Raw genomic sequence first — 13,572 nt, forward strand, 5'->3', positions numbered from 1 at the left:
CTTTGCAGTTTTTCTCTGAGGATATTTCCTTTTTCACCATAGCCCTCTAGGGGCTTCCAAATATCACTTTGCAAATTCCACAAGAACAGGCTTAGCGAGCGGCTTCTTGAGGGGAAAGCTGTAACTCTGTGAGATGAATTCACAGAACACTAAGCAGTTTCTCAGAAAGCTTCTTTCCAGATTTCATCGGAGGATATTTCCTTTTTCACCATAGCCCTCTATGGGCTTCCAAATATCACTTTGCATTTTCCACAAGAACTGTCTTAGCGAAAGGCTTCTTGAGGGGAAAGCTGTAACTCTGTGAGATGATTTCACAGAACACAAAGAAGTTTCTCAGAAAGCTTCTTTGTCTTTGTTATCGGAGGATATTTCCTTTGGCCCTTTAGTCTTCAAAGGGATCCGAAATATCTGTTCTCAGACTCCACAGAAATAAGGCTAGCAAAGAGATCCATGAAATACAGATGTAAATCGCTGAGCTCACATCACACATCACAAAGCCGTTTCTCAGAAAGCTTCTTTCCAGTTTTTCTCTGAGGATATGTCCTTTTTCAGCATAGCCCTCTATGGGCTTCCAAATATCACTTTGCGAATTCCACAAGAACAGGCTTAGCGAACGTCTTCTAGAGGGGAAAGCTGTAACTCTGTGAGATGAATTCACAGAACACAAAGAAGTTTCTCAGAAAGCTTCTTTCTCTTTGTTATTGGGGGATATTTCCTTTGGACGTATAGTCTTCAAAGGGATCCATAATATCTGTTCTCAGATTCCACAGAAATAAGGCTTCCAAAGAGATCCACGAAATACAGATGTAAGTCTGAGTGGATGTCACACATCACAAAGCATTTTCTCAGAAAGCTTCTTTCCAGTTTTTCTCTAAGGATATTTCCTTTTTCACCATAGCCCTCTATGGGCTGACAAATATCACTTGGCGAATTCCACAAGAATAGGCTGAGCGAGCGGCTTCTTGAAGGGAAACCTGTAACTCTGTGAGGTGAATTCAGAAAACACTAAGCAGTTTCTCAGAAAGCTTCTTTCCATATTTCATCGGAGGATATTTCCTTTTTCACCATATCCCTGTTTGTGCTTCCAAATATCACTTGGCAAATTCCAAAAGCACTGTCTTAACGAAAGGCTTCCTGAAGGGAAAACTGTAACTCTGTGAGATTTTTTCACAGAACACAAAGAAGGTTCTCAGAATGCTTCTGTGTCTTTGTTATCGGAGGATATTTCCTTTGGCCTATAGTCTTCAAAGGGATCTGAAATATCTGTTCTCAGATTCCACAGAATTAGGCTAGCAAATAGATCCATGAAATACAGATGTAACTCTGTGAGTGGAAGTCACACATTGCAAAGCCGTTTCGCAGAAAGCTTCTTTCCACTTTTTCTATGAGGATATGTCCTTTTTCACCATAGCCCTCTATGGGCTTCCAAATATCACTTTGCGAATTCCACAAGAACAGGCTTAGCGAGCGGCTTCCAGAGGGGAAAGCTGTAACTCTGTGAGACGAATTCACAGAACACTAAGCAGTTTCTCAGAAAGCTTCTTTCCAGATTTCATTGGAGGATATTTCCTTTTTCAGCATAGCCCTCCATGGTCTTCCAAATATTACTTTGCATTTTCCACAAGAACTGTCTTAGCGAAAGATTTCTTGAGGGGAAAGCTGTAACTCTGTGAGATGATTTCACAGAACACAAAGAAGATTCTCAGAAAGATTCTTTCTTTTTTTTATCGGAGGATATTTCCTAGGGCCCTATAGTCTTCAAAGGGATCCGAACTATATGTTCTCAGATTACATAGAAATAAGGCTCGCAAAGAGATCCACGAAATACAGATGTAACTCTGTGAGTGGAAGTCACAAATCACAGGCAGTTTCTCAGAAAGCTTCTTTCCAGTTTTTCTCTCAGGATATTTCCTTTTTCACCATAGCCCTCTATGGGCTTCCAAATATCACTTTGCAAATTCCACAAGAACAGGCTCAGCGAGCGGCTTCTTGAGGGGAAAGCTCTAACTCTGAGAGATGAATTCACAGAACACTAAGCAGTTTCTCAGAAAGCATCTTTGCACATTTCATCGGAGGATCCTTCCTTTTCCACCATACCCTCTATGGGCTTCCAAATATCACTTTTCAAATTCCACAAGCACTGTCTTAGGGAAAGGCTTCTTGAGGGGAAAGCTATAACTCTATGAGATGATTTTACAGAACACAAAGAAGTTTCTCAGAAAGCTTCTTTCTCTTTGTTATCGGAGGATATTTCCTTTGGCCCTATAGTCTTCAAAGGGATCCGAAATATCTGTTCTCAGATTCCACAGAAATAAGGCTAGCAAAGAGATCCATGAAATACAGATGTAACTCTGTGAGCGGAAGTCTCACATCACAAAGCGGTTTCTATGAAAGCTTCTTTCCAGTTTTTCTCTGAGGATATGTCCTTTTTCACCATAGCCTTCTAAGGGCTTCCAAATATCACTTTGCAAATTCCACAAGAACAGGCTTAGCGAGCGGCTTCTTGAGGGGAAAGCTGTAACTCTGTGAGATGAATTCACAGAACACTAAGCAGTTTCTCAGAAAGCTTCTTTCCAGCTTTCATCGGAGGATATTTCCTTTTTCACCCTAGCCCTCTATGGGCTTCCAAATACCACTTTGCAAATTCCACAAGAACAGTTTAAGCGAAAGGCTTCTTGAGGGAAAAGCTGTAACTCTGTGAGATGATTTCACAGAACACAAAGAAGTTTCTCAGAAAGCTTCTTTCTCTTTGTTATCAGAGGATATTTCCTTTGGCCCTATAGTCTTCAAAGGGATCCGAAATATCTGTTCTCAGATTCCACAGAAATAAGGCTAGCAAAGAGATCCACGAAATACAGATGTAACTCTGTGAGTGGAAGTCACACATCACAAAGCAGTTTCTCAGAAAGCTTCTTTCCAGTTTTTCTCTGAGGATATGTCCTTTTTCACCGTACCCCTCTATGGGCTTAAATATATCAATTTGCATTTTCCACTAGAGCTGTCTTAGCGAAAGGCTTCTTGAAGGGAAAGCTGTAACTCTGTGAGATGATTTCACAGACACAAAGAAGTTTCTCAGAAATCTTCTTTGTCTTTGTTATCGGAGGATATTTCCTTTGGCCCTATAGTCTTCAAAGGGATCCGAAATATCTGTTCCCAGATTCCAAAGAAATAAGGCTAGCAAAGTGATCCACGAAATACAGATGTAACTCTGGGTGCGGAAATCACACATCACAAAGCAGTTTCTCAGAAAGCTTCTTTCCAGTTTTTCTCTGAGGCTATTTGCTGTTTTCACCAAAGCCCTCTCTGGGCTTCCAAATATCACTTTGCGAATTCCACAAGAACAGGGTTAGCGAGCGGCTTCTTGAGGGGAAAGCTGTAACTCTGTGAGATGAATTCACAGAACACTAAGCAGTTTCTCAGAAAGCTTCTTTCCAGATTTCATCGGAGGATATTTCCTTTTTCACCATAGCCCTCTATGGTCTTCCTAATATCACTTTGCAAATTCCACAGGAACTCTCTTAGCGAGAGGCTTCTTGAGGGGAAAGCTGTAACTCTGTGAGATGATTTCACAAACACAAAGAAGGTTCTCAGGAAGCTTCTTTCTCTTTGTTATCGGAGGATATTTCCTTTGGCCCTATAGTCTTCAATGGGATCCGAAATATCTGTTCTCAGATTACATAGAAATAAGGCTAGCAAAGAGATCCACGAAATACACATGTAACTCTGTGAGTGGAAGTCACATATCACAAAGCAGTTTCTCAGAAACCTTCTTTCCAGTTTTTCTCTGAGGCTATTTCCTTTTTCACCATAGCCCTCTATGGGCTTCCAAATGTCACTTTGCGAATTCCACAAGAACAGGCTTAGCAAAAGGCTTCTTGAGGGGAAAGCTGTAACTCTGTGAGATGATTTCACAGAACACAAAGAAGGTTCTCAGAAAGCTTCTTTCTCTTTGTTATGGAAGGATATTTCCTTTGGCCCTATAGTCTTCAAAGGGATCTGAAATATCTGTTCTCAGACTCCTCAGTAATAATGCTAGCACAGAGATCCACGAAATACAGCTGTAACTCTGTGAGTGGATGTCTCACATCACAAAGCAGTTTCTCAGAAAGCTTCTTTCCAGTTTTTCTCTGAGGATATTTCCTTTTTCAAAATAGCCCTCTATGGGCTTCGAAATATCTCTTTGCGAATTCCACAAGAACAGGCTTGGCGAGCGGCTTCTTGAGGGAAAAGCTGTAACTCTGTGAGATGAATTCACAGAACACTAAGCAGTTTCTCAGAATGCTTCTTTCCAGGTGTCATCGGAAGATATTTACTTTTTCACCCTAGCCCTCTATAAGCTTCCGAACATCACTTTGCAAATTGCACAAGAACTGTCTTAGCGAAAGGCTTCTTGAGGGGAAAGCTGTAACTCTGTGAGATGATTTCGCAGAACACAAAGAAGGTTCTCAGAAGGCTTCTTTCTTTTTGTTATCGGAGGATATTTCCTTTGGCCCTATAGTCTTCAAAGGGATCCGAAATATCTGTTCTCAGATTCCACAGAAATAAGGCTAGCAAAGAGATCCACGAAATACAGATGTAACTCTGTGTGTGGAAGTCACACATCACAAAGCATTTTCTCAGAAAGCTTCTTTCCAGTTTTTCTCTGAGGCTATTTCCTTTTTCACCATAGCCCTCTAAGGGCTAGCAAATATCACTTTGCGAATTCCACAAGAACAGGCTTAGCGAGCGGCTTCTTGAGGGGAAAGCTGTAACTCTGTGAGATGAATTCACAGAACACTAAGCAGTTTCTCAGAAAGCTTCTTTCCAGCTTTCATCGGAGGATATTTCCTTTTTCACCATAGCCCTCTGGGGGCCTGCAAATATCACTTTGCGAATTCCACAAGAACAATCTTAGCGAGCGGCTTCCTGAGGGGAAAGCTATAACTCTGAGAGATGAATTTGCAGAACACTAAGAAGTTTTCAGAAAACTTCTTTCCAGATGTCATCGGAGTATACTTCCTTTTTCACCATAGCCCTCTATGGGCTTCCAAATATCACTTTGCAGATTCCAAAGGCACTGTCTTAGCGAAAGGCTTCTCGAGGGGAAAGCTGTAACTCTGTGAGATGATTTCACAGAACACAAAGAAGGTTCTCGGAAAGCTTCTTTCTCTTTGTTATCTGAGGATATTTCCTTTGGCCCTATAGTATTCAAAGGGATCCGAAATATCTGTTGTCAGATTCCACAGAAATAAGGCTAGCACAGAGATCCACGAAATACAGATGTAACTCTGTGAGTGGAAGTCACACATCACAAAGCATTTTCTCAGAAAACTTCTTTCCAGTTTTTCTCTGAGGATACTTCCTTTTTCACCATTGCCCACTATGGGCTTCCAAATATCACTTTGAAATTCCACAAGAATTCTCTTAGCGAAAGGCTTCTTGAGGGGAAAGCTGTAACTCTGTGATGTGATTTCACAGAACACAAAGAAGTTTCTCAGAAAGCTTCTTTCTCTTTGTTATCGGAGGATATTTATTTGGCCCTATAGTCTTCAAAGGGATCCGAAATATCTGTTCTCAGATTACGTAGATATAAGAATAGCAAAGAGATCCACGAAATACAGATTTAACTCTGTGAGTGGAGGTCACACATCACAAAGCAGTTTCTCAGAAAGCTTCTTTCCAATTTTACACTGAGGATATTTCCTTTTTCACCATAGCCCTCTATGGGCTTCCAAATATCACTTTGCCAACTCCACAAGAACAGGCTTAGCGAGCGGCTTCTTGAGGGGAAAGCTGTAACTCTGTCAGATGAATTCACGGAACAGTAAGCAATTTGTCAGAAAGCTTCTTTCCAGGTTTCATCGGAGGATATTTCCTTTTTCACTATAGCCCTCTATGGGCTTCCAATTATCACTTTGCAAATTCCACAAGAATTGTCTTAGCGAAAGGCTTCTTGAGGGGAAAGCTATAACTCTGTGGGATGATTTCACAGAACACAAAGAAGGTTCTCAGAAAGCTTCTTTCTCTTTGTTATCGGAGGATATTTCCTTTGGCCCTATAGACTTCAAAGGGATCCAAAATATCTCTTCTCACATTCCACAGAAATAAGGCTAGCACAGAGATCCACGAAATGCAGATGTAACTCTGTGAGTGGATGTCACACATCACAAAGCATTTTCTCAGAAAGCTTCTTTCCAGTTTTTCTCTGAGGATATTTCCTTTTTCACCATAGCCCTCTATGGGCTTCCAAATATCTCTTTGCAAATTCCACAAGAATTGTCTTAGCAAAAGTCTTCTGGAGGGGAAAGCTGTAACTCTGTGAGGTCATTTCACAGTACACAAAGAAGTTTTTCAGAAAGCTTCTTTCTCTTTGTTATCGGAGGATATTTCCTAGGGCCCTATAGTCTTCAAAGGGATCCGAAATATCTGTTCTCAGATTACATAGAAATAAGGCTAGCAAAGAGATCCACGAAATACAGATGTATCTCTGTGAGTGGAAGTCACAAATCACAAAGCAGTTTCTCAGAAAGCTTCTTTCCAGTTTTTCTCTCAGGATATTTCCTTTTTCACCATAGCCCTCTATGGGCTTCCAAATATCACTTTGTAAATTCCACAAGAACAGGCTCAGCGAGCGGCTTCTTGAGGGGAAAGCTCTAACTCTGTGAGATGAATTCACAGAACACTAAGCAGTTTCTCAGAATGCTTCTTTCCAGTTTTCATCGGAGGATATTTCCTTTTTCACCATAGCCCACTATGGCCTGCAAAATATCACTTTGGAAATTCCACAAGAACTGTTTTAGCGAAAGGCTTCTTGTGGGGAAAGCTGTAACTCTGTGAGATGATTTCACAGAACACAAAGAAGTTTCTCAGAAAGCTTCTCTCTCTTTGTTATCGGAGGATATTTCCTTTGGCCCTACAGTCTTCAAAGGGATCCGAAATATCTCTTTTCAGATTCCACAGAAATAAGGCTAGCAAAGAGATCCACGAAATACGGATGCAACTCTGTGAGCGGAAATCACTCATCACAAAGCGGTTTCTCAGAAAGCTTCTTTCCAGTTTTTCTCTGAGGATATTTCCATTTGCAACATAGGCCTCTAGGGGTTCCAAATATCACTTTGCGAATTCCACAAGAACAATCTTAGCGAGTGGCTTCTTGAGGGGAAAACTATAACTCTGTGAGATGAATTCACAGAACACTAAGAAGTTTCTCAGAAAGCTTCTTTCCAGATGTCATCGGAGGATACTTCCTTTTTCACCATAGCCCTCTATGGGCTTCCAAATATCACTTTGCAGATTCCAAAAGCACTGTCTTAGCGAAAGGCTTCTCAAGGGGAAATCTGTAACTCTGTGAGATGATTTCACAGAACACAAAGAAGGTTCTCAGAAAGCTTTTTTCTCTTTGTTATCGGAGGATATTTCCTTTGGCCCTATATTCTTCAAAGGGATCCGAAATATCTGTTCTCAGATTCCACAGAAATAAGGGTAGCAAAGAGATCCATGAAATACAGATGTAACTCTGTGAGTGGAAGTCACACATCACAAAGCGGTTTCTCAGAAAGCTTCTTTCCAGTTTTTCTCTAAGGATATTTCCTTTTTCACCGTAGGCCTCTATCGGCTTCCAAATATCAATTTCAAATTCCACAAGAATTGTCTTAGCGAAAGGCTTCTTGAGGGGAAAGCTGTAACTCGATGAGGTGATTTCACAGAACACAAAGAAGTTTGTCAGAAAGCTTCTTTCTCTTTGATATCGGAGGATATTTCCTTTGGTCCTAAAGTCTTCAAAGGGATCCGAAATATCTGTTCTCAGATTACGTAGAAATAAGGCTAGCAAAGAGATCCACGAAATACAAATGTAACTCTGTGAGTGGAAGTCACACATCACAAAGCAGTTTCTCAGAAAGCTTCTTTTCAGTTTTTCTCTGAGGATATGTCCTTTTTCACCGTAGCCCTCTATGGGCTTCCAAATATCACATTGCGAATTCAGCAAGAACAGGCTTAGCGAGCGGCTTCTTGAGTGGAAAGATGTAACTCCGTGAGATGAATTAACAGAACACTAAGCAGTTTCTCAAAAAGCTTCTTTCCAGCTTTCATCGGAGGATATTTCCTTTTTCACCATAGCCCACTGTGGGCTTCCAAATATCACTTTGAAAATTCCAGAAGAACTGTTTTAGCGAAAGGCTTCTTGAGGGGAAAGCTGTAACTCTGTGAGATGATTTCACACAACACAAAGAAGTTTCTCAGAAAGCTTCTTCCTCTTTGTTATCGGAGGATATTTACTTTGGCCCAACAGTCTTCAAAGGGATCCGAAATATCTGTTGTCAGATTCCACAGAGATAAGGGTAGTAAAGAGATCCGTGAAATACAGATGTAACTCTGTGAGTGGAAGTCACACATCACAAAGCCGTTTCTCAGAAATCTTCTTTCCAGTTTTACTCTGAGGATATGTCCTTTTTCACCATAGCCATCTATGGGCTTCCAAATATCACTTTGCGAATTCCACAAGAACAGGCTTAGCGAACAGCTTCTTGAGGGGAAAGCTGTAACTCTGTGAGATGAATTCACAGAACAGTAAGCAGTTTCTCAGAAAGCTTCTTTCCAGATTTCATCGGAGGATATTTCCTTTTTCACCATAGCCTTCGAGGGGCTTCAAAATATCACTTTGCAGATTCCAAAAGCACTGTCTTAGCGAAAGGCTTCTTGAGGGGAAAGCTGTAACTCTGTGAGATGATTTCACAGAAAACAAAGAAGGTTCTCAGAAAGCTTCTTTGTCTTTGTTATCGGAGGATATTTCCTTTGGACCTATAGTCTTCAGAGGGATCCGAAATATCTGTTCTCAGATTCCACAGAAATAAGGCTAGCACAGAGATCCACGAAATGCAGATGTAACTCTGTGAGTGGATGTCACACATCACAAAGCATTTTCTCAGAAAGCTACCTTCAAGTTTTTCTCTGAGCATATTTCCTTTTTCACCATAGCCATCTATAGGCTTCCAAATATCACTTTGCGAATTCCACAAGAACAGGCTTAGCGAGCAGCTTCTTGAGGGGAAAGCTCTAACTCTGTGAGATGAATTCACAGAACACTAAGCAATTTCTCAGAAAGTTTCTTTCCAGATTACATAAGAGGATATTTCCTTTTTTACTATAGCCCCCTATGGGCTTCAAATATCACCTTGCAAATTCCACAAGATCTGACTTAGTGAAAGGCTTCTTGAGGGGAAAGCTGCAATTCTGTGAGATGATTTCACAGAACACAAAGAAGGTTCTCAGAAAGCTTCTTTCTCTTTGTTATCGGAGGATATTTCCTTGGGCCCTATACTCTTCAAAGGGATCCGAAATATCTGTTCTCAGATTCCACAGAAATAAGGCTAGCAAAGAGACCCATGAAATACAGATGTAACTCTGTGAGCAGATGTCACACATCACAAAGCAGTTTCTCATAAAGCTTCTTTCCAGGTTTTCTCTGAGGATATTTTCTTTTTCACCATAGCCCTCGACGGGCTTCCAAATATCACTTTACGAATTCCACAAGAACAGGCTTAGCGAGCGGATTCTTGAGGGGAAAGCTGTAACTCTGAGATGAATTCAGAGAACACTAAGCAGTTTCTCAGAAAGCTTCTTTCCAGCTTTCATCGGAGTATATTTCGTTTTCCACCATTGTACTCTATGGGCTTCCAAATATCACTTTGAAAATTCCACAAGAACTGTCTTAGCCAAAGGCTTCTTGAGGGGAAAGCTGTAACTTTGTGAGATGGTTTCACAGAACACAAAGAAGCTTCTCAGAAACCTTCTTTCTCTTTATTATCGGAGGATATTTCCTTTGGCCCTATAGTCTTCAAAGAGATCCGAAATATGTGTTCTCAGATTACATAGAAATAAGGCTAGCAAAGAGATCCACGAAATACAGATGTAACTCTGTGAGTGGAAGTCACACCTAACAAAGCAGTTTCTCAGAAAGCATCTTTCCAGTTTTTCTCTGAGGATATTTCCTTTTTCACCATAGCCCACTATGGGCTTCCAAATATCACTTTGCAAGTTCCACAAGAACTATCTTAGCGAGCGGCTTCTTGAGGGGAAAGCTGTAACTCTGTGAGATGATTTCACAGAACACAAAGACGTTTCTCAGAAAGCTTCTTTCTCTTTGTTATCGGAGGATATTTCCTTTGGCCCTATAGACTTCAAATGGATCCGAAATATCTGTTCTCAGATTCCACAGAAATAAGGCTAGCAAAGAAATCCACGAAATACAGATGTAACTCTGTGCGTGGAAGTCACACATCACAAAGCAGTTTCTCAGAAAGCTTCTTTCCAGTTTTTCTCTGAGGATATTTCCTTTTTCACCATAGCCCTCTATGGGCTTCCAAATATCACTTTGCAAATTCCACAAGAATAGGCTTAGCAAGCGGCTTCTTGAGGGGAAGGCTGTAACTCTGTGAGATGAATTCACGGAGCACTAAGAAGTTTCTTAGAAAGCTTCTTTGCAGATTTCATTGCAGGATATTTTCTTTTTCACCATAGCCCTCTATGGGCTTCCAAATATCACTTTGCAAGTTCCACAAGAACTGTCTTAGCGAAAGTCTTCTTGCGGGGAAAGCTGTAACTGTGTGAGATGATTTCACAGAACACAAAGAAGTTTCTCAGAAAGCTTCTTTCTCTTTGTTATAGGAAGATATTTCCTTTGGCCCTATCGTCTTCAAAGGGATCCGAAATATCTGTTCTCAGATTCCACAGAAATAAGGCTAGAAACGAGATCCATGAAATACAGATGTAACTCTTTGAGCGGCAGTCACACATCACAAAGCGGTTTCTCAGAAAGCTTCTTTCCAGTTTTTCCCTGAGGATATTTCCTTTTTCACCCTAGGCCTCTATGGGCTTGCAAATATCACTTTGCGAATTCCACAAGAACAGTTTTAGCGAGCGGCTTCTTGAGGGGAAAGCTGTAACTCTGTGAGATGAATTCACAGAACACTAAGCACTTTCTCAGAAATCTTCTTTCCAGATTTCATCGGAGGATATTTCCTTTTTCAGCATAGCCCTCTATGGGCTTCCAAATATCACTTTGCAGATTCCAAAAGCACTGTCTTAGCGAAAGGCTTCTTGAGGGGAAAGCTGTAACTCTGTGAGATAATTTCACAGAACACAAAGAAGTTTCTCAGAAAGCTTCTTTCTCTTTGTTATCGGAGGATATTTCCTTTGGCCCTATAGTCTTCAAAGGGATCCGAAATATCTGTTCTCAGATTCCACGGAAATAAGGCTAGCAAAGAGATCCATGAAATACAGATGCAACTCTGTGAGCGGAAGTCACACATCACAAAGCAGTTTCTCAGAAACCTTCTTACCAGTTTTTCTCTGAGGATGTTTCCTTTTTGACCATAGCCCTCTAGGGGCTTCCAAATATCACTTTGCGAATTCCAGAAGAACAGGCTAACGAGCGGCTTCTTGAGGGGAAAGCTGTAACACTGTGAGATGAATTCACAGAACACTAAGCAGTTTCTCAGAAAGCCTCTTTCCAGCTTTCATTGGAGGATATTTCCTTTTTCACCGCAGCCCTCTATGGGCTTCCGAATATCACTTAGCAAATTCCACAAGAACTGTCTTACCAAAAGGCTTCTTGAGGGGAAAGCTGTAACTCTGTGAGATGATTTCACAGAACACAAAGAAGTTTCTCAGAATGCTTTCCCTTTGTTAACGGAGGATAATTCCTTTGGTCCTAGACTCTTGAAAGGGATCCGAAATATCTGTTCTCATATTACATAGAAATAAGGCTAGCAAAGAGATCCACGAAATACAGATGTAACTCTGTGAGCGGAAATCACACATCACAAATCGGTTTCTCAGAAAGCTTCTTTCCACTTTTTCTTTGAGGATATTTCCTTTTGCACCGTAGGCCTCTAGGGGTTCCAAATATCACTTTGCGAATTCCAGAAGAACTGTTTTAGCGAAAGGCTTCTTTAAGGGAAAGCTGTAACTCTGTGAGATGATTTCACAGAACACAAAGAAGTTTCTCAGAAAGCTTCTTTCTCTTTGTTATCGGAGGATATTTCCTTTGGCCCTATAGTCTTCAAAGGGATCCGAAATATCTGTTCTCAGATTCCACAGAAATAAGGCTAGCAACGAGATCCATGAAATACAGATGTAACTCTTTGAGCGACAGTCCCACATCACAAAGCGGTTTCTCAGAAAGCTTCTTTCCAGTTTTCCTCTGAGGATATTTCCTTTTTCACCCTAGGCCTCTATGGGCTTCCAAATATCACTTTGCGAATTCCACAAGAAGAGACTTAGCGAGCGGCTTCTTGAGGGGAAAGCTGTAACTCTGTGAGATGAATTCACCGAACACTAAGCAGTTTCTCAGAAATCTTCTTTCCAGCTTTCTTCGGAGGATATTTCCTTTTTCACCATAGCCCTCTAGGGGCTTCCAAATATCACTTTGCAAATTCCACAAGCACTGTCTTAGCGAAAGGCTTCTTGAGGGGAAAGCTGTAACTCTGTGAGATGATTTCACTGAACACAAAGAAGTTTCTCTAAAAGGTTCCTTCTCTTTGTTTTCGGAGGATATTTCCTAGGGCCCTATAGTCTTCAAAGGGATCCGAAATATCTGTTCTCAGATTCCACAGAAATAAGGCTAGCAAAGAGATCCACGAAATACAGATGTAACTCTGTGAGCGGAAATCACACATCACAAAGCGGTTTCTCAGAAAGCTTCTTTCCAGTTTTTCTTTGAAGATATATCCTTTTTGACCGTAGCCCTCTAGGGGCTTCCAAATATCACTTTGCGAATTCCGGAAGAACAGGCTTAGCGAGCGGCTTCTTGAGGGGAAAGCTGTAACTCTGTGAGATGAATTCACAGAACACTAAGCAGTTTCTCAGAAAGCTTCTTTCCAGCTTTCATTGGAGGATATTTCCTTTTTCACCGCAGCCCTCTATGGGCTTCCGAATATCACTTAGCAAATTCCACAAGAACTGTCTTACCGAAAGGCTTCTTGAGGGGAAAGCTGTAACTCTGTGAGATGATTTCACAGAACACAAAGAAGTTTCTCAGAAAGCTTCTTTCTCTTTGTTATCGGAGGATATTTCCTTTGGCCCTATAGTCTTCAAAGGGATCCGAATTATCTGTTCTCAGATTCCACGGAAATAAGGCTAGCAAAGTGATCCATGAAATACAGATGCAACTCTGTGAGCGGAAGTCACAAATCACAAAGAGGTTTCTCAGAATGTTTCTTTCCAGTTTTTCTCTGAGGATATATCCTTTTGCACCATAGGCCTCTAGGGGTTACAAATATCACTTTGCGAATTCCACAAGAACAATCTTAGCGAGGGGCTTCTTGAGGGGAAAGCTACAACTCTCTGAGATGAATTCACAGAACACTAAGAAGTTTCTCAGAAAGCTTCTTTCCAGCTTTCATCGGAGGATATTTCCTTTTTCACCATAGCCCTCTAGGGGCTTCCAACTATCACTTTGCAATATCCACAAGAACTGTCTTAGCGAAAGGCTTCTTGAGTGGAAAGGTGTAACTCTGTGAGATGATTTCACAGAACACAAAGAAGTTTCTCAGAAAGCTTCTTTCTCTTTGTTATCGGAGGATATTTCCTTTG

Source organism: Macaca fascicularis, chromosome 3 (assembly GCF_037993035.2).
Source record: "Macaca fascicularis isolate 582-1 chromosome 3, T2T-MFA8v1.1".
Taxonomy (NCBI): domain Eukaryota; kingdom Metazoa; phylum Chordata; class Mammalia; order Primates; family Cercopithecidae; genus Macaca; species Macaca fascicularis.